This window comes from Tenrec ecaudatus, chromosome 17, assembly GCF_050624435.1.
Source record: "Tenrec ecaudatus isolate mTenEca1 chromosome 17, mTenEca1.hap1, whole genome shotgun sequence".
In the NCBI taxonomy this organism is placed as follows: Eukaryota; Metazoa; Chordata; class Mammalia; order Afrosoricida; family Tenrecidae; genus Tenrec; species Tenrec ecaudatus.
Window position 1 is genome coordinate 59,211,345 of NC_134546.1, and position 19,438 is coordinate 59,230,782.

Here is a 19,438-nt window from a genome sequence, read left to right on the forward strand (position 1 = left end):
CAGAATCACCAGAATCTCTGCTCCTACATACACATGCAGAATAATTCAAAATGGACATTGAAACAAAACTCCACTCATGCTCATAGCTATACTGTACATAATAGCGAACCTCACATGAAGTCCACTGCCACTGAGTTGAATCCAACTCATAGCATCCCTAGAGAGACCCCAAATCTCCATTCTCTGAGGAATGGATGACCAACTGTGGCATGTCCATATACAGGAATGGTATCCGTGATTGGATGAAAGGTGGTGGTACTTGTCAGTCCACCACAGCAGTCATCCTTGTTAAAGCAGCTGCCATACTCCATAAAGAAGACCCCAGGGGCAGTTCTACTGCCCCATTGTGTTGCTATGAGGCAACAACATCATCAACAACAACAACAGCATCCAGAATAGCTAGACCCTTAGCTACCAAAAGGTTTCCAGAGAATTGGAGGAAAGGTAGAATGGGGAGTGATGGCTTAATGGGTAAGAGTGTTCTTCTGGAATCATGAGCATGATTTAAAACTAGAGGGAGATGATGGCGGTGCACCGTTGTGAATGTGCTACATGGTACTGAACTGCTCACTTTAAGGATGGCCCGTGCTATGCCATGTGATTTACCTTCATATCATAGAGTATCACAAACAACTCGAGGAAATAATTGAGTGATGAATCAATGGCCTGGGAAAAATTTGTCCACTATATGGGGAAAAAAAAGTCCCTACTTCTTACCTATACCGTAAAACTTTATCTTTGAAAGGCAAACATATAGGGAAAAATTGTTAGAACATATCTTTATGATTTGAGGATGGCTAAGAACTTTATCCCAGAGCTTTGGTGGAGCCCTGGTGGTGTAGTGGTTACACGCTGGGCTGAGAGTTGGGTTGCTGTGCTACACTGGGTTGACGAAGAAACAAATCCACTGACATCCATAGTGTATAAGAAAGAGCTTTATATCAAGACACTTTATATATCAGGAAAACATCCCAGCCCAGCCCAATTCAAGTCCCTAAGTCTGATACTAGTCCAAAAGTCCCTCTTCAGACTCGTGCAATTGCACACAAAGATGCAGAATGCAGGAAGATCACAGGCCGGTGGGTGCAAAGTCCTGTAAATCCAATGGTGGTGGATGTATCTCCAGGGTCAGCAAGCTGGAAGGTGAAGGCTGAGAGAAAAGGGGAAGTTCCCAGGAGCTTCCTCATGAGAAGGTCATGCCCACAAGGAGGCACCATCAGGCTGTGACTGAATTGACAGGCTAGACTACACCCCTACACTTTTATATCCTCAAATTGACATGGAATTGTGTAACTACCACAGACCACCTCTTGTCCACTTGACAATTTTACCCAACTCTTTAGCCATACATAATTTTTAAAACAAAGACAATAGTAAAATCATATTTGTGCTTAACTGGATAAAACTAAAATGCATATAACTAAAAATGTGCCAGCCTCATTTATACATAATCTTTAAGTGAACAAAACAAAAGTATTCTATATTTAACAATTGCAGTTATGTGAACAACCTGTTCTCATCTTCTCCTCTAGTCCCTGGGAACCAGGTCCATGGGTGTCAGTGGCCAGACTCAACCTCTCTCTATTGCTACTTTTCTACCACTTCCACTCAACAAGTGGATCCAGGTGATCACCTATGGAGCCACAGGCTGTCTGCAGGCTTCCTTTAGAGAGGAGAGTTTCTTCCTGGCTTCATTTTTTTACAGTTTTAAACACAATACATCAGATCAAAATTCAAAAAGGCCAGATTCCTTTTTCTCCCCTTCAGTCTGTCAACAGTTCTTTCAGCAAGTCTTTTCCATTGTGAATATACTGAGCACTCAAGGTCCTGGGTGGGGCTTATCTATTCAGAGACTTCTTCGAAGGTGTGTCCTATTCCCATTTGAAGAGCCAATTTAGTGACTGAAGGCAGTGGGTTTACAAACACTTTCTATTTTCATTCTTCCCAATAATTGTTTCTACCACACAGTATATCAATAAAAATTGTACAGCCAGATCGTATACACATTCTTTAAAAAGTCAAATTCAATCCCTTCTTATCTAACCTATCTCATTCATGTGCAATATGCCCATAGGCATCTGGCTGCATCATGATAGGGCCTGGCCTTCATTCAGCTTTTTTGACTAGGCAGCATGGTCTCAGAGAAATTCAAGGGGTGAGTTTACTTCCTGAACCAAAAATTCACATTTATCACATTCATTTTCACCATTTCAGAAAGGCATAGCCAAAGACAACTTCCCTTCTCATGTCCTTCCCGGAAAACAACCCCATTAACGACAGGCCATATCTGACCTCCGGCTAGCCAAAGAAGAAAAACAGTCATAAAGCAGCCAAGCAACTTTCTGATTTGTTTCTCTAGTACCCCACTCCCAAGGTACCATAATGTGTTAGGTAGGGTTGACTAGAGAAACAAATCCAGTGACACTCAAATATGTGTAAGAAAAAGCTTTATATCAAGAACTAATTATATATCAAGACAACTCCTCAGCCCAGTCCAACTCAAGTCCATAAGTCTGAAACCAGTCCACGGCCCCTCTTCAGATTCACGAAGGCACATGCAATGATGCAGAATGCAGTCGGTGGGTGCAACGTCTTGTGAATCCAATGGCAATGGAGCATTTCCAGGGGTCTGGCAGGTCTCCGAATGGCTTGCCAACAGGAAGGTGAAGCATAGAGAGTGACCTGCCTCCACAGAGCCATTGATCCCGGTGCCACCTCCAAATGAGGTCAATCAACCTTATTGACAGGCTGAACTCCACCCACACATTTTTATATCTTCAAGTTGACATGAAATCACGTAACTCCCACAGTTGTGATCCACGTGGTCAGCAATTCGAAACCACTTGGGAGAAAGAGTGGACTTTCTACTCCCATGAACAGTTACAGTCGGAAACCCACAGGGAGGGTGCTCACTATGAGTCAGCATTGAGTTGATGGCAGTGAGGTGTGATCTTTTTTGGGGGGTGCCTTCTTATGAGGATGAGGATGGGGCTTCATCAGAGGCATTTTTTCAGCTGCTTCCATGGAAAAGCAAAACCAAACCCATGGCCATTGATTTAATTCCGACTCATGGTGACCCCATGCGTGAGAGATTAGAACCAGCCCCTTGGGATTCCAGGGCTGTAATCTCTGTGGAAGCTGACCACTGGGTCTTCTTCTCTGGTACTCTTGGGTGAGTTTCAATCATCAACAGTCTGTGTCACTCTGACCCTTTGTGTGCCTACATTGGGATCTCCTTATTGGTGGGAAAGAAGCCCTGGTGGTGCAGAGCATTAAGTCTCAGGCTACTACTAATCTGAAAGTTGGTGGGTTTGAACCCACCGGCTGCTCTGTGGGAGAAAGGTGAGGCTGTGTGTTTCTGTAAAGCCCTGCAGCCGTGGGAGCTCCATAGCATAGTTCTGTTCGGTTTTCTAGAGTGACTATAAGAATGAATCTACTCAATAGCAGAGGGTTTTATTGGGGGAGAGGCAGTCTTTTTTGGGGAGGGTTCACATCCTCTCCTCTACTCTGGCTCAGTACTTTTCCAATACTGCTCCTTCCCCACTCCCTTCCTCCAGATGCCAGGCTCCACACAACAGCAGAATTCTTTTGTTTGGGATTCCTCTGCCATAAAAGGAGTCTTTCCATCTGTGCTGGTCCATCTGGTGCGGCTCTGCTGGCAGGGGGGTGAGGGGTGGGGCATGGAGTATAATTGAACGAGTGGCCAGTTTTGCTTCTTGTTTGCACTGTCCCAGTAAGTAAAACAAAACCAAACAAAACAACCCAAGCCCACTGCCATTCAGTCAATCCTGACTCATCGCTATCCTTGAGGTCCAAGCAGAACAGCTCCAAAGAGCTTCCAAGTCTGTCAATCAATTTCCACAGGAGCCGACAGCCTTGCCTTTCTCCCACAGAGTGGGTGGTGGGTTTAAACCACTGACCCTTCAGTTAGCAGCTCAATGCTTAACTCACAGTGATACTAGGGCCCCTGCAGTCAGAGAAGCAAGGCTCATTGTCTTTATTAAACCATCTCACAACATAAGATAAGACAGATTGATAAATTTCACAAGACAGATTGATAAATTTCATAGCAGCACATTTAATGATTTTGTTAAATGAACATCTTTACAAATGAAGTTAATAATGAGCGGACAGATTGGCATTTGTATTTCAAAATGTCAAAGATTGTTGGGACACATTGACAAAGTTGGATGTGAACTCTCAGTTAGATAGTATCGTCATGTAATTGTTCAGTTCATGAAGTGTGAGAACTGCACTGTGGTTATGAAGGAGCACGTCTTTCCCCTGGATTTGAAGTTCTTGGTGGTGAAACACCCAAATGCTAGCAACTGACTCTCAAATGTTCCAGAAAGATGAGGTTATGGAGCTATGTCTACACTCACAGGAAGAGAAATAAAGCTGAGTGACGAAACTAATAAGAACTGTGAGCCTATTCTAATATTCATGTAAATTTCCCCCTACGTTTCTTAAGTAGCCAAAAAGTAACCCACTAACTGTATAAAGAATGAGTAGAGAACAACCATAGGAAGATGGAGGAACGGGCAGAAAAGTGGGCAAAGGACCTGAGCAGGCAATTCATGGAAGAGGGAGCCTGATTGGCCAATAAGTTTAAGAGGTACTCAACTTCGCTGGTTGTATTAGTGTTCGGTGGTTCCCAGGACAGATTGTTACAAACTGAGTGGCTTATTGACCAGTAGTTCTGGAGGCTCAGAGTCCAAACTCAGGGTGCTGAGAGATGGTCTCTCTAAAGACTCTAGAAGATTTCTTCCGTCTTTCCAGCTCCTGGTAGTGGATATCCTTTGTTTTAGGACAGCTGAACTCTAATCCCTGCTTGTTTTCCTACGGTCAGCTCTGTCTGCCTCTCTGCTTTCTGTTCTTTGACAACAACAGTCATTGGATTGGTGCGGATCCTACTTTTGCAAGACCTCATCTTAGCCCTTTCGTGACCCATGGGACATATATTGCCCACTGACATTTCAATCTATCAGATTTCATGAGACACTGCTGCCTGCTGGGAAACTGTATAACTGCCTGGAACCGAAGAAGCCGGCATCACCATTAGTGTATCAAAATGTTGCAATATTGCCTCAAATTCCCGCCTTGATTTCAGCATGGCTTTCATCACATGATATCAGCAAAGAGCACAATACAAATTTGGTCATGAAATCCAAACCCCAAACCAAACTTGCTGCCATTGAGTTCATTGACCCCTAGTGATCCTATAGCACAGAGGAGAATGGTCCCTGGGGGTTTCTGAGGCTGTAACTCTTTGTGGGAGTAGAAAACCGTATCTTGCTCCCTCAGAGCAGCTGGTGGATTTGAACTGTTGACCTTGCAATTAGCAGCTCAATGCATATTCACCACACCACCAGGGCTCCTGTCATGAAAACCAAAAAGACTAAAACCAAACTCCCTGCCATTCAGTGGATCCAGACTCACAGTGACTCTATAGAAAGAGTTAGCTAATACAAAGACCCCGTGTGCATACAAGGTGACATTCTGAGGTTCTGGATGGTCGTGGGTTTTTGGAAGGCACTCTCCAGCCCAGCACAGCACTCTGGTTGTGTAGTGGTTATGTGTTGGACTGCTAATTGCAAGGCTCGAAGTTCAAACCCACCAGCCGCTCTCAGGGAGAAAGACAGGGCTTTCAATTCCGTAAGAGTAAAAATCTCGGAAGTCCACAGGGGTAGCTTCTACCCTGTCCTACGGGATTGCTACGAGACAGCATAGATGTGACGGCAGTGAGTGTTGGATCCAGTCCACTCGTAAACACAGAAGGGAAAGCTAAAGCCCAAAGGAGGTTCACCTTACACCCATCAAGCAGGCCCACACTGGAAGGTTGGAGAGCAGAAAATGTTGATGAGGCCATAGGGAACCGGAAGTATGCTCACGCAGTCCTCCCAGACAAACCCACTGGCAAACACACCCCCTAGAGGCCAACGACCTTTGCTACCCATACAAAGACGCAAACTAGGGCATTGCTTTTCCGCAGGCCAGCGAGGCTTTGACCAGAGAGAACGGATCAGGCAGATGAAGTGGACCTAGACCAGTTGGGGTCCAGTTCCCACCTCTAAGTCTCATTAGAATAACACCCTGCCCTACACCACAACCCCCGAGGGAGCAGCAGGAGGCAGAGAATGAGGACATTTCATTGAGGCGCTGTTTCCTTCAGAGTCTGGAATCAATTTGAATAGAGAGAAATACATTTACGGATAAAGATTTACTCCCGCTCCATTGTGATTTGATGCTATTTGGCTTGTCAGCTCCTCAGGAGTCAAAGGAAAGCCAGCACTTAACCAACAGGATGGGACCCGCAGTGGAAGACAGTTTAATGGAAGGGTATTTCAGTATGTAGGGGCCAGGGAACCCCATGGTGCAGCACATGTGAGGTTGTATGGAAGAAAGAAAGATTTTTTTTTACCCTCTAGAAATCCTGGTGTTTCTAGTTCTTAAGAGAAGACTATACTTGTCTTACAAAACAACCAAAAAAAGTCACTGGATGGTTGGATGCTAGGAAGTTCGGTGTTAATGCAAGTCCCCAAGTGGGGGGGGGGCATGGGAATGGGGTGTAAGCCCAGAGCCTCATTTCCTTTATTCCAAGAATAAGAGATTTGCTCAGGCAAGAAAAGTAAAAATGCGTTCATTTAAGAAAAAAAAATTCACGATTAAAAAAAAAAATAACCATGCCAGTTTCTCTTGCAGATGCAGGTGTTTATCATTGAGCCTTCAAAGGGAGTCGAGTTCCAATGCCTTTGCCATTTCCTGTAACAAATTGTGGGGTCCAGCCCCATGAGCGAATGGGTCCCAAGAAGTGGCGATGCAAATATAGGAACTAAAGAGACAGAGAGAGCAGGGTGCTGGGGCTCACCTTTCCCGGTATCAGGATCAAGAGGATTAGCCTGTATTTTCCAACAGGTTTGTATAGTCTTGGGGCACACAAACCTGCAGCCGGCACATCCATAATGCAGTGGGCAGGTGCCAGAGCGAGGTTAGTGGCTCTCCCTTGGGTGTTCCTGAGCTCTTCTCTCCAGGGGAACAATCTATGATCGGTATCAGAAGGAAGCTGGCTGCACGTTGGGTGGGGCCGACAGTAGGACCCGATTCCCCTTACAGACAGTCTTGGTGTGAAGTGAGCAGTCAGAAGCAAGGAGGAGACAGCTTTAAAGTAGCACTTGTGTGGAGATATTTTTCGGTCTGGAGACTGTGTATTGGGAGTCATCTATATCTCATAACTGTGAGCCTTCCCGCTCCAGGGTCAGCCTTCAAACCCATGCTTCTGAGCATCGAGGGTTTGGCTGCTGTTTGGTTTCCCTCCAGGGGGTGCTATTGAACTTGCTACCTATTGAGTCACCATGCATTGGCATTGACTCTATGGTAGTGAGTTTTGGGAGAGCTTATAGCTCAAGGTGATTCAAGGAGAAGCCTATGAGGGAATTTTTAACCATCAGAAAAGAAACTGAATGCCCCGCCTCATCCCACGTGCTTCCTCATTCCCGGAGCGCAGCCAGCCCCGACCCCCTTCCTTCTTTACTAGCGATCACATCTGCACTAGGAATCTCCCCCCTTCCCACTTTTGTCACCCTGCCTGCTGGCTGGTGCAGACCAAGTTTAAACGCCACGCTCACCCGCCGCGACCAGGGGCCCAACTCTTCAACAATGCCAGTTCCTCTGGGTCGCCGGCTAAGACAGTTTTCCTCTTTGAAGTTCTCCAAGAGTGCCGCCTGGCCATTCCTGAGTCTTGTGCTTGCTGTTACCGCGAAGACATGGATGCGCAGTCGTGTGACGTTTGCTTGTGGAGATCCTGCAGGGACAAACCACGAGAAGAGAATGTTTCAACGGTGGGTGTCTCCTGAGAAGCCCCTGCTCTGACCCTTCCAGGTTCCCAGTACGAACGTCGCATTCCGAGAGAGGCGCTCATTGGATGCAACAGCTATTGCATGAAAGGCATTTTATTTGTTTTTTCAGATCATTTTTAGGGGCTCATACAAGTCTTTTTATAATCCATACATACACCATTTGTGTCCAGCACATTCGTACATATGCTTGCCATCATCATTCTCAAAACACCTGTTTTCTACTTGAGCCCTTGGCATCATTTTCCCCTCCCTCCCTGCTCCCTCCTCCCCCCAAATCCTTGATAATTTATAAATAATTATTATTTTATATCTTACACCATCCGACATCTTCCTCACCCAGTTCTCTGCTGTCCGTCCTCCAGGGAGGAGGTTACATGTAGACCTTGTCATCTGTTGCCCCTTTCTCCCTCACCCTCCTTCCACCCTCCCGATATTGCCACTCTCACCACTGTTCTTGAGGGGCTCATCTGGCATGACAGGCATTTTACAGGGTCTCTTTTTTTGTCTCCTGCACCCCGCAGCCTCTCCTCTGTCTGCTGAAGTGCAGCATCACCCTCGGGCCTGGCTACACTGGGCCGAACAAGGAGACCCCGGAGGTTAAAGTAGCTTGTGAAGGGTCACACGATCAGCTCACACCCAAAACAAACACAGCGAAACACATTCTGCAGCTGGATTAATTATTGTCACCAAGGCAGAGTTTGAACTCACGGCGATCCCGTGTGCCCCAGTAGAGCTGTGCTCCGGAGGATGTTCAATGGCTGGGGTCTTCAGAGAAGAGCGCCACGCCTTTCTTCCTGGGTGCCTCTGGGTCACTTGGCGCTGATGACCTTGCAGCTAACTGGCCCTCTGCTACGCCCAGGGACTCCTGAAGCTTTACAGGATTCCCCCAAAACAGCTCCAGCTCCTCTGATTGCGATCCTCTTCAAAGGGAGCCTGCCCTCCCTGGAGCCGTGGTCGGAAACCAACTGCGGACGAATGACTGTTTCAGATCAGGGAAGTCGGGCAACTTCAGGTCATCCAAGTCACCGTTCTGTGCGCAGCCTTTATTAATGTCCCAGCTCCAGGTTCAAGACGTCATGTTCACTGGAAAATTGAAAAGATAAAACAAAACAAAATAAAAGTCCCCTGAAGCCATTGGAGCCTCGCCGTGCTGCTCAGCAGCAGAGGACAGAGTGGAAGGCAGAATTTAAGGACTTAAGTTCTGGGCACAAAGCGTCTGGATGGAAGTGACAGCCCAAACCCCACGAGCAGAGCCCTCACCCAGGTTAAGCCTCCATTGAATGCTGTTGGATCATGAACCAAGGATGCAGATCATCTTGCCCGCAGGCTGAATGCTTCCGAGAGTGGACTGCCTCCCTCTCCTCTCTGACCAGCCCAGGAAGGGGCAGTCTCTCTCTTAGGGGCCTTCCTGGATGGAAGTCATCGTACTAAGGACACTACAGGGGGGTCCCAGAGTCATGAATCATGTCCTACCAGTCTCATCCTGACTTGCTTTGGTTGGAAGGCCTGGGACCAATTGTGTATCTATACCTTCTATCTATAGAAGACATGTTCCAATCAGGGTCCCATCTGTCATGGTGATGTACTGATCTGCCACTAATCCTGCTTTTGTGACAGTTTCCTTTGCCCCCACCCACCCCATTTGTCTTGCATCTCAATTGTGAACCCCTTGGGCGCCATTCTAACCTCGGGTTGGTGGCCTCCCTCATCCGGTGATGACGTGTATGTGTCTTCTGTGTTGCCTTTGTCTTTTTTAAGGTGTAATCAATGTTCTGATTAAATTGATTATATTGAGATGGGGTCTCCTTTGGATCTTAAAACAAGCCAGGGGAGGTTTTGAGCCCTATCAAGATTGAAATTGAGGTTGTTTGAATCTAATCTTTCACCAGTCCCGGTCTGTGTGAGGGAGGTGGATGGAAAGTTTAAGATTCAAGCTGGCATTCACAGAGAATGACATGAAGAGAGGGCCTCTATAATGCCCTAACAAACAAGTTCACTAAAAGAAAGTGCCTGGCAGGCTACTTGTCTTTATTGCTCTTGGACTTTCTTCCCTTGTCATCCCCAATCACTCCGACACCTTTACATCGTAGCTTACTTAAACTTCTGAAGACATCACGACCAGACAGGAAGAGCAAGTAAAATGAAGACAGTTCCCAAGCCTTCCAGGCACTAATAAATAAGGCGGCTGATAAGTGAGGCTTCTAACTGGTTCTGCCCACTCCGGTCACGGCTGATGAATTGGAAACAGATGGGTTTGAGATTTGTAAAATGTGGGTGTCCTGTGGAATGATAGCCTGAACAGGAAAAATGATGAGTTGATGCCCTGCTAGAAACATAATCTCCCTCTCAGAAAACCAAGGTGGCACATACATTGCATAGCAACTAAATCCAGGGAGCAGGGCGACCTTGATCAAAGATGGCGGCCAACCATCTTGCTTTGAATTCCTCTTTCCATAGTCCTGGAAATGAATCTGGTCTCCCCTATTGGGCTCCTGAAGAGGCTCACTATCCCTTTTTGGAATCTCCCATTCCAGGGCTTTGACATTTTCATTTTCTCATTCTGATTTCTGCGCGGTATCCTCATATCAAGTCTGCTCTGATTGTGCTGTGTTGGCCATGACCGAAGGAACCTGTTTGAACTAATTCCAAACCCCGGTGAGAAGGCGTTGGAGAACATGGGGTCAGGGACCGTGGTAACGGGACTCTTCCTGCTCGAGCCAGCTTCTGGTTGGTGAGAGTCGGGTTCCTGGGTGGGAATCTCAACAGGGAGGGAGGGAGGGAGGGGTGGGGGTGCTTTCTGAGCTCTGTCATATCCTGGGCGGGAAAGGGAAAATACAAGCCAGAAGTGGGCTCAATGTAACAAGTCCAACGGAAAGATGAAAAGATTGATTATGCTACTATTCTACTGGTCCGAAGTCTACAATCAGCCTCAGTGGGCTGCATCTCACATATCCCCCAGGCCGGCTTTTCCTGCAGGCTCTAGGAGAGAATCGATTGCTTTGTTTTTCAGCTTCTGGAGGCCACTGCCATCCCTCCTTTCCCGTCATGCCACCTTCTTATTTTTCTCCCTTAGATCATGTTTTATTGTGTTTTCAGTGAAGGTCTGGCACAGCATTTTAGGTCTACATTCAATTTCTATCCAAACTGCGTGGTGACATTGTTTATGCTCTTCATGGGGAGTGAACAGTCTCATTCGTACCATTTTAGTCGTCTCATTTTCCAAGTTCTTACTTTTATCTCACAATTCCTACCATTCTGACTTCCTTGGGAGCCTCTTCAGAGGACCCATTTGAGTGAAGAGAGTTCAGACAGATATTCTATGATAAATTAATCACATTCTACAAAGCCCCTTGACTGCCCAAGAGAACACGTCCATGGGCTACAGAGATTAGGGTGACAACATCTTTGGGGATAATTATTCAGCCTATTGTAATATCTGTCTAGCATTCATTCAATACTTACCGAGAATCTACTATTTGCTAGGCTCTGGGAAAAGCTCAAGCTAAGGAAGAAGAAGAAGAAGAAGAAGAAGAAGAAGAAGAAGAAGAAGAAGAAGAAGAAGAAGAAGAAGAAAAAAAAAATAAATGAGAAGACCCAGGGGTCAACACTTGAGTCATGCCTACAGGCTGTTAAAAGTATGGATACCCTCATTTTGTGGGGCAACTTAATCAGTGTACATAATATAATTCATAAAGATAGTATTCCAGACCCATGTCTGATGGGCAGTGGGTGAGAGAGGTCATCTAAGATACTACTATTGGTCTCCAGTCATCTGGAGCAAAAGAGAATGAAGGAAACTCAAAACTCAAAGAGGAAATCAACTCACAGGACTAACATCCCACATGGACAGCTGCCTTCTTTAACCGGAGACCAGAAGAACGAAATGGTGGCTGGCTACCACTCCCGACCATTCTGAAAAGGGAACATAATGGAAGGTTCCAGACAGAATGGGAGAAAATGCAGATCGAAATTCAAATTCCTGAAAAAGAAAGGAAGGAAGGATGGAAGGAAGGAAAGATGAAAGGAAGGAAGGAAGGAAAGATGGAAGGAAGGAAGGAAGGATGGAAGGAAGGAAGGAAGGATGGAAGGAAGGAAAGATAGAAGGAAGAAAGGAAGGAAGGAAGGAAGAAAGGAAGGAAGGAAGAAAGGAAGGAAGGAAAGATGGAAGGAAGGAAGGATGAAAAGAAGGAAGGAAAGATGGAAGGAAGAAAGGAAAGATGGAAGGAAGGAAGGATGAAAAGAAGGAAGGAAAGATGGAAGGAAGAAAGGAAGGAAGGAAGGAAGGAAGGAAGAAAGGAAGGAAGGAAGGAAAGATGGAAGGAAGGAAGGATGAAAAGAAGGAAGGAAAGATGGAAGGAAGAAAGGAAGGAAAGATGGAAGGAAGGAAGGATGAAAAGAAGGAAGGAAAGATGGAAGGAAGAAAGGAAGGAAGGAAGGAAAGATGGAAGGAAGGAAGGATGAAAAGAAGGAAGGAAAGATGGAAGGAAGAAAGGAAGGAAGGAAGGAAGGAAGGAAGGAAGGAAGGAAGGAAAGATGGAAGGAAGGAAGGATGAAAAGAAGGAAGGAAAGATGGAAGGAAGAAAGGAAGGAAGGAAGGAAGGAAGGAAGAAAGGAAGGAAGGAAGAAAGGAAGGAAGGAAGGAAAGATGGAAGGAAGGATGAAAAGAAGGAAGGAAGGAAGGAAGGAAGGAAGAAAGGAAGGAAGGAAGGAAGGAAAGATGGAAGGAAGGAAGGAAGGAAGGAAGAAAGGAAGGAAGGAAGGAAGGAAAGATGGAAGGAAGGAAGGAAGGAAGGAAGAAAGGAAGGAAGGAAGGAAAGATGGAAGGAAGGAAGGAAGGAAGGAAGGAAGGAAGGAAGGAAGGAAGGAAGGAAGGGCCAGATCTGGAGACTAAAGAAATCAATGAAATGCCGTTGTCCTAAGATGCCCTTTGTTTGACACTGAGGCTATTTCTGGGGACAACGCGCCTCCTTCAAAGGCCAGTCCCAACGCCCACACTACAGGTTCTTCATCCTTGGCTTCCATGACTTTTCTTCAGTATCCTTTCTTTTCTGCTACACCAGGAGCCGCCTCTGTCTGCAGCATCCTTTAGCAGGGGAAATGCCCCAAGGTCTCCGTCTCCCGTTTCCTTGAGCCCAAGTTTATCGCATCACTTCTTCGTTCTTCACATCAGCAAATCATCTCCATAAAGCTTTCTACCACCGCCGTCTCAGCGCTCTCTGTTCCCAAGAGTTCTTCAGCCTCCTGCTGAAATGGCTGGTGTCAAGGTCATCCGTTCACAAGGATGAATCCCAGACACTGTTCAATTCTCACCTTAGACTCTGTGCGGCGTTTGACCGAGCGACTCCTCCCTTCTCTCCTGATGTGTAATTGCCCCACCTCTGAGCTAGCTGACATCAATGACAGGGAACTGAATCTTAGGCAGGAGGGGATTAAATAGAAGGAATCTCTTACCTCGAAAAGCCATGGAAGGGCTGTTGAGGCGGCTGGAGGCTGTCATTCTCCACATCCAACTGGGAAGAGATGCCTCCTAGAACAACACAGAAGAACTGGCCTGCCCTGGGAGCTGCTGCCTCTGGCATGGTTGGGTGTCGCACCGCAACTTCTGGCTCCAGGTGCACTTCCTCTGCGACAAGCCACGCCAACTCACTGGATGCTTCATGCTTGGCGCACAACATGCTCAGAGCCAAGGATTCCCTGGGAGCCTTGTGATAACAGATGCAGAACATCCTAATGCCTCCAGGAGCATGATGGACGGGGGCTGCTCTGGCCCATCTTCTCAATCTTGATTTGGCACATTCATTGGCAGAAAGGGAGATCGTGCCATGTGTACCCTCAAGGTGGAGGGGATACTAGGAGAGATATTCTTTCCCTTCCAGGCCTCCAGTGGACAGGAAGGTACATCGCAAAGTGGTGGGAGAAGACCTGAGTGGGATGCAGCTTCTCAGACACCACGTTCTTCTAGTTTTATTCGTCCTTGTGGTCCAGTTCTTTGGTTTCCCTATTCAGCGGACTTCTAAATGTCAGAGGACCTTAGACCTTCATCTTGTTTCCCCTAGTCTCTTTGTACCCACTCCTCATCCGCTGGCTTTCAATCTCCATGTAGATGAGTTTCAGGTTTGTGTCTTCTGCTCAGTTTCTCCCTTGAACTCTAAGACGGCAAGTCCAACTGCCCACCTAAAGATCCAAGAACCCTATCCAACACAGAACCCTGGATTTCACGCACGATCTCCCCCAGGTCAGTAAGTGGTAACATTCAACTGCTCCTGCCCCAAAGCTACGGTGTGGCTGTTAGCTGCTATTGAGTGAGCCCCTGATCGATCAAGGTGACTGGCTGATGCACAATGGAACAAGATGTTGTCTGGTCCTGTGCTGTCCCCAAGATGGATTGGGGATCAGACCTTAGTGACCTGGAGGTTTTCATTGGCTGTTCTTGGAAAGCAGATTCCTGGATCTTTCTTCCTAGTCTGTTTTAATCCAGAAGTGCCACAGAAACCCATTCAGCATCACAGTAACATGCAAGCCTCCACCAACAGATGGATAGTGACCATTCATGAGGCATGTTGGCCAGAAAATTAGACCTGGATCTTCCCCAGGGGAGGTGAGCATTCTATCTGTGAACCTCTGCTGCCCTCACTACAAAGCCAGACAATCTCCCCCTGCCTTGTCTCGGTTCTTCTCCACAACTGATTCTTCAGACATTGCTCTCATTGCTTGTGTTAGTCTGGGTACTTCCACAGAAACTCATGTGTATAAACTCTAAACGTATTACCCCATTGTTTCTTCCAAGAAACCATCACCCGAGAGACATTTTCTGCCTCCTCATCTCAAACGGTTTCTCCCTTCCTCATTTGCTCTATCCTATCAACTCCGTCCTTATATTACCTTGGTCACTTGTATTCTTTCTAACGTGTTGCCGATTGCCTCGTCGTCTACAAGAGAATCTTCTTGGGCCCAGGGCTTCCATTCCCGATCTTGTTCCGCAGTGCTTCGAGTGGGGCCTGGCACACAATGGTAGTTCAATATATATTGACTGAAGGAACAAATGGGAGAAATAAAATGCATGACTCAATAGTGACTCCAGGCCCTTCCACTCTCCGGGGTCTTTGACAAAGTGGGGTTTGGGGCTGGACAACTTTGAAGACTTCGATGATCCATGGCTTGGAACTCTAGAAGTAGCTCCTTAGAGACGAGAACCTCTTCTTCTCAAGTATTACTGGTAGAACCACTCCATGGGACGTTCTTAGCTGTTACTTTTAGGAAATTAGCTCACCAGGACATGTTTCTTTGGTGACACTAGAAGAGTTTGAACTGCCAACATTCAGGTTGGTGTCACTGTTAATTAATTTCTTTGAATGGTCCATTTGGACTCACAGAGGCCCCCTGCATAATGGAATGTCTGGTTGTGGGCCAGCTTCACAAATGCTAGCCTCCTTGAGCCCACTGTGTCCAACCATCGCATGGAGGGTCTTCGTCTTTCTGGCCGACCCTCTAGTTCACCAGGCGCATGTCCTTCTTCAGGGAGTGGCCCCTCCTGATCACTTGGGCAATGCACATGATATGGAGTCTCCCCATCCTCCCTTCTAAGGAACATTCTGGCTGGAATTCCTTTAAGACAGGTTTATGTTTTTCTTTGGCAACCACGGTGCACTGAATCTTCTTTGTCACCATCAGCATTCAAATGGATCTCCTCTTCTCCAGTGTCCCTCCTTCATCGTCCCACTTTCATCCTCAAAGTAACATCCTTGATTCTGATACGTTAAAGAGGTCTTGGGCCGCTGAAGTGCCTAATGTAATGTATCCTTTTATTTCTTGAATGCCGCTCCCATGAGCAGCATCGATTGCAGTTTCCAGTAATATTAATTCCTTGATTTTCTTCATTTATCAAGACGTTGGTCTGGTTCTGAGGATGTGGGTTTTCTTTATAGAGGGGAGATTCATACTGAAGATCATAGCACTTGGTCTTCATCACTGCCCTTCATTTTCTGCAAGCCAGATCGTGTCATTTGCATGTCGCTCGTGAAGAATGGGTCTTCCTCCCCCTCAGATGCCATGCTTTCTTCTGATGGCCCAGCTCCGTGAAGTATTGGATCAGCAGTCATACTGAGTAAGGATGGCGATAGGACGCAACCCTGACACACACCTTTCCTGATTTTAAACCAGGTGGTACTCCTGGTTGTTGGAAGTACTGCCTCTCAGACAGGCAGGTTGCACGTGAGCAAAAGTGGGTGTCTGGAATTCCTGTCCTTCACAATATTGCCCATAATCTGCCATGATCTGGTCCAATGGCTTTGTACAGTCCATAACACAGGCTCACATCGCTCTGGTCTCGTCTGCTTTCAGCCAAGATGCCCGTAATGTCAGTGATGCTATCCCTCCTCTGCACCCCGTTGGAACTTCTGAAGATGCCTGGTGATGCACTTTTTGTCAGTAGTCAAGCATTAACCCTTTGTCTGACCCAAGGGCCAGGTTCACAGGAGGAGCTCAGTTGACATTGGTTGAATAAGTGGATCTCTCAGCATCTCCTTTGACTTTGGTAGGATGGAGACAGGGGGGATGTAAAATCAGGCCACTGATTCCAAGTTGCAACTAAAGGGAAGGTTGACCCGAGGCTACAGAAGAGCTGGTGCTGACAGGCCTGGGTTCCAGTTGTTGTCTCACGATTCAGAGGTCATGCCCTGACCCTGGGAAGGGCAGCAACCCCGGCCAGGCCACCTCTCTTAAACTGAATGAATTGTCACCAAAGGCAGGGGAGGAAGACATGAGACCATTCCTCTTGCCCCCACTCTTGGAACACCCTCCCCGCCCCCACCCCCATCTCCATCATCCTGGGCAGGTGTCCAGCAGATCTGACTCCACCTTAAGCACCATCCTCTCTCCAAGACTAGGCAGAAGCCATTTGGCCTGGCCTCAGACTTCCACTTTGAGGTTGAAGGCAGATGTTCAGAACACCTCAGGCCCTGAGAGGGCAGCCTGGCCTGGCAAGGTTCCTGGCAGGCAGGGCCGGGGCTGCCTCCCAAGAGCTAAGGAGGGTTGGGGCAGCCCCCCACTTCCCCAGATCTTCTGGATTTGGACACGGCCTTTGAACTACCTAGGAGTCTTCTGGGGTCATGACAGCCAGTGTTCGAAATGGCTTGTCTCCCCGTCGAAGCACTTGCCCACAGCCTGGTTCTGGGCCGAGCTTGCGGGGCCGCTGCGGCTGTAAACGGCAGAGCGAGAGTTTACAAGCCAGAGAATTATGGGCTTGGCTGAGCTCTGGGGCAGCTCTGGACCATTTATCAAGAGACTCCTCCCTCAGCGCCTTTCTCTCCTTCCCCTGCACACTCTCTACCCCACCCTACTCTCCTCTCCTCTTTGGCCTCTGACTGTAATTTTCTTTGAAGGAAGAAATGATTTTGCCCCAGGAAACTCATTTATAGCAAAATAAGTGAGAGGTCTGGGCATTTGGCCCCACTCGGGACTCGTTTTCAGGTTATTGCCTTAGCATGCCTTCCTCTGGCTCCGGCGAGCTTGGAGCCTGTCCCTGCAGCCAAGATGACACCTGGTTTCAGCTGGAATGGGCAGGACATCGGCTTTTCATCTTCTGGGCCTCGTTGTTATTGTTGGAGCCCAGATTTGGCCTGGGATCAGACAGGGAAGGGGCTGGGGGCTGGGCACGGAGCTAGCAAGCTGTTCTGAGGCTGGGGAGGAGAAAGCTTCTCCAAGGTGGGGGCCAGCCACCCCACCAAGCCTGGGTTCCATGGAGGCCCCAATTGGAGCACTTAGCCTGACCCCTGGTAGGACCGACACTGAGGCAAGGAAGGTCTCGCCTTGGGGTCTGTAGCTGATTTCAGAGCCAGTAGGGGCCTTTGGAGACCCCTTGGGCTGATGGATTTCAAGTGAATTGGCTTAAATGACTGCTGATTCAAGATGGGAGCAGACAAAAAGGTTAAGTCCAGAAAACCATATGCTAAGTTTCCTGCGGCGGGAGATTGCTTTGGGGGAATGGCTTCTACGTGAACTATTAATATTTCCTTAAAAGCTGGCTTATTTCTATCCTTTAAAAAAATTTTTTTTTCCTTGCTAGCTTTGAGAAAAACCAAATTACCCGTTAGCCTGCCTAAGAGGATTTCGCCTCTCATATGTTTCAGGCGATTTCTGGTGTGCCTATCCAGTGAAAACTGTTTCCCATATAAATACCAAGGGTGGGGGTGGGGGTGGGAGGGCATGGCGATGGGATTTGAAGCTTATTTAAAATTAATTGCAGATTCATTTCACTGCACATTTATCGAGTATTTTTTTCCTTCCTAATGTTCTTTCATTATTAATGTGAAGAAAGGGTGGGGATGCAGCCAAAAGCCTGAGTGGAGAAGTGGCTGCCGCAGACTTTCCCAAAGGCAGCCGACATCTGCCCGAGGTCTGGCTCTTCAGCTCTGCTGGCCTGCGCCTGTCTTCGATTAGATGGAACCCGAGGCAGGAGCTGAGTGAGGGGTTGGCTGTTGGGCCATCCGCTTGACTCCCTGCTTTCTTCTGGCCTGGCTTCCTGTCTGACCTGGAAATCCTGTCTGACCTGGAAACCTGAGCAGAACTCCAAAGGCATGTCTGGGGTCAGTGCAGAGCCCCTAAATGGCGCACAATAGAGAATGGGTGGGGAAGAGCCTGTGCTGAAGTCTTGGGGGTGGGGGCAGGGAGAAGGCTGTCCCCAGGCCGAGGCCTGATAGGGCTCCCTGAGGTCATCGCGTGGCGCACCAGAGGACGAGGCAGTGTGCTTCCCAACATAAAGCTGGTCTTTGCTGACAGAGGAGGAAAGGCAGAAGGTTCCTTGAGAGTTAAGGAGGTGCCATGTCTTTGACCTTCTTTACTGCTCTTCCTGATCCCCCACTGAGAGACGCTGAGCCCTCAGAGGCGTTTGCCCTGTGGCGGGGGCCATGTCTGTAGGCTCTGGACATGGAAGCAGTCTCGGAAAGAATCCGGGCCATCCTCCAATTGTCTACTTGGATGGGATGAGAGTTTTCTCCAAGCTCACAGAACTGGTTGGGGAAGAACCAAGAGTAGATCTCTGTCCTGAATCCTAATCCACGGATGCTCTGGTGGTGGGGGTGGTGGCGGCGGTGGGGCGATCCCCATACCTGATAGAATGGAGAACTGACTATTGAGCCAGCTCAGAGCTGGGAGTTCTGGGTGTGATTAAAAAGAAGATATACCCCTTCTCGTGGGATCCAGCCCCACATCTGGATGGGTCCTAAGGGGTAGTTGTGTGATTGAGGGGTAAATTAAAGCGATATGGGACAAGGTACACAAGGGCTCACCTCTTTCACGCGACCGGAACCAGAATGAGGCGGTAATGTATTCTCTCACGAGCTTATATAAACTCATGCATGCAAACCACGGTAAGCACATATGTAACAGGAAGAGGTTGTATTAGAGGGAGGCACAAGACATGAGTGGGGACGAGCTAGGGGCATACACATGACATGAGTAGGGACGAGCTAGGAGCATACACGCAATAGGAAGGGGAGTAACTAGAGGCATACATTTGACAGGAAGATGGCGAGTTCTAGAGTTAAGATGGCGGCTTCCCCTTGGTGTCTCTGAGCTGGCTTGCC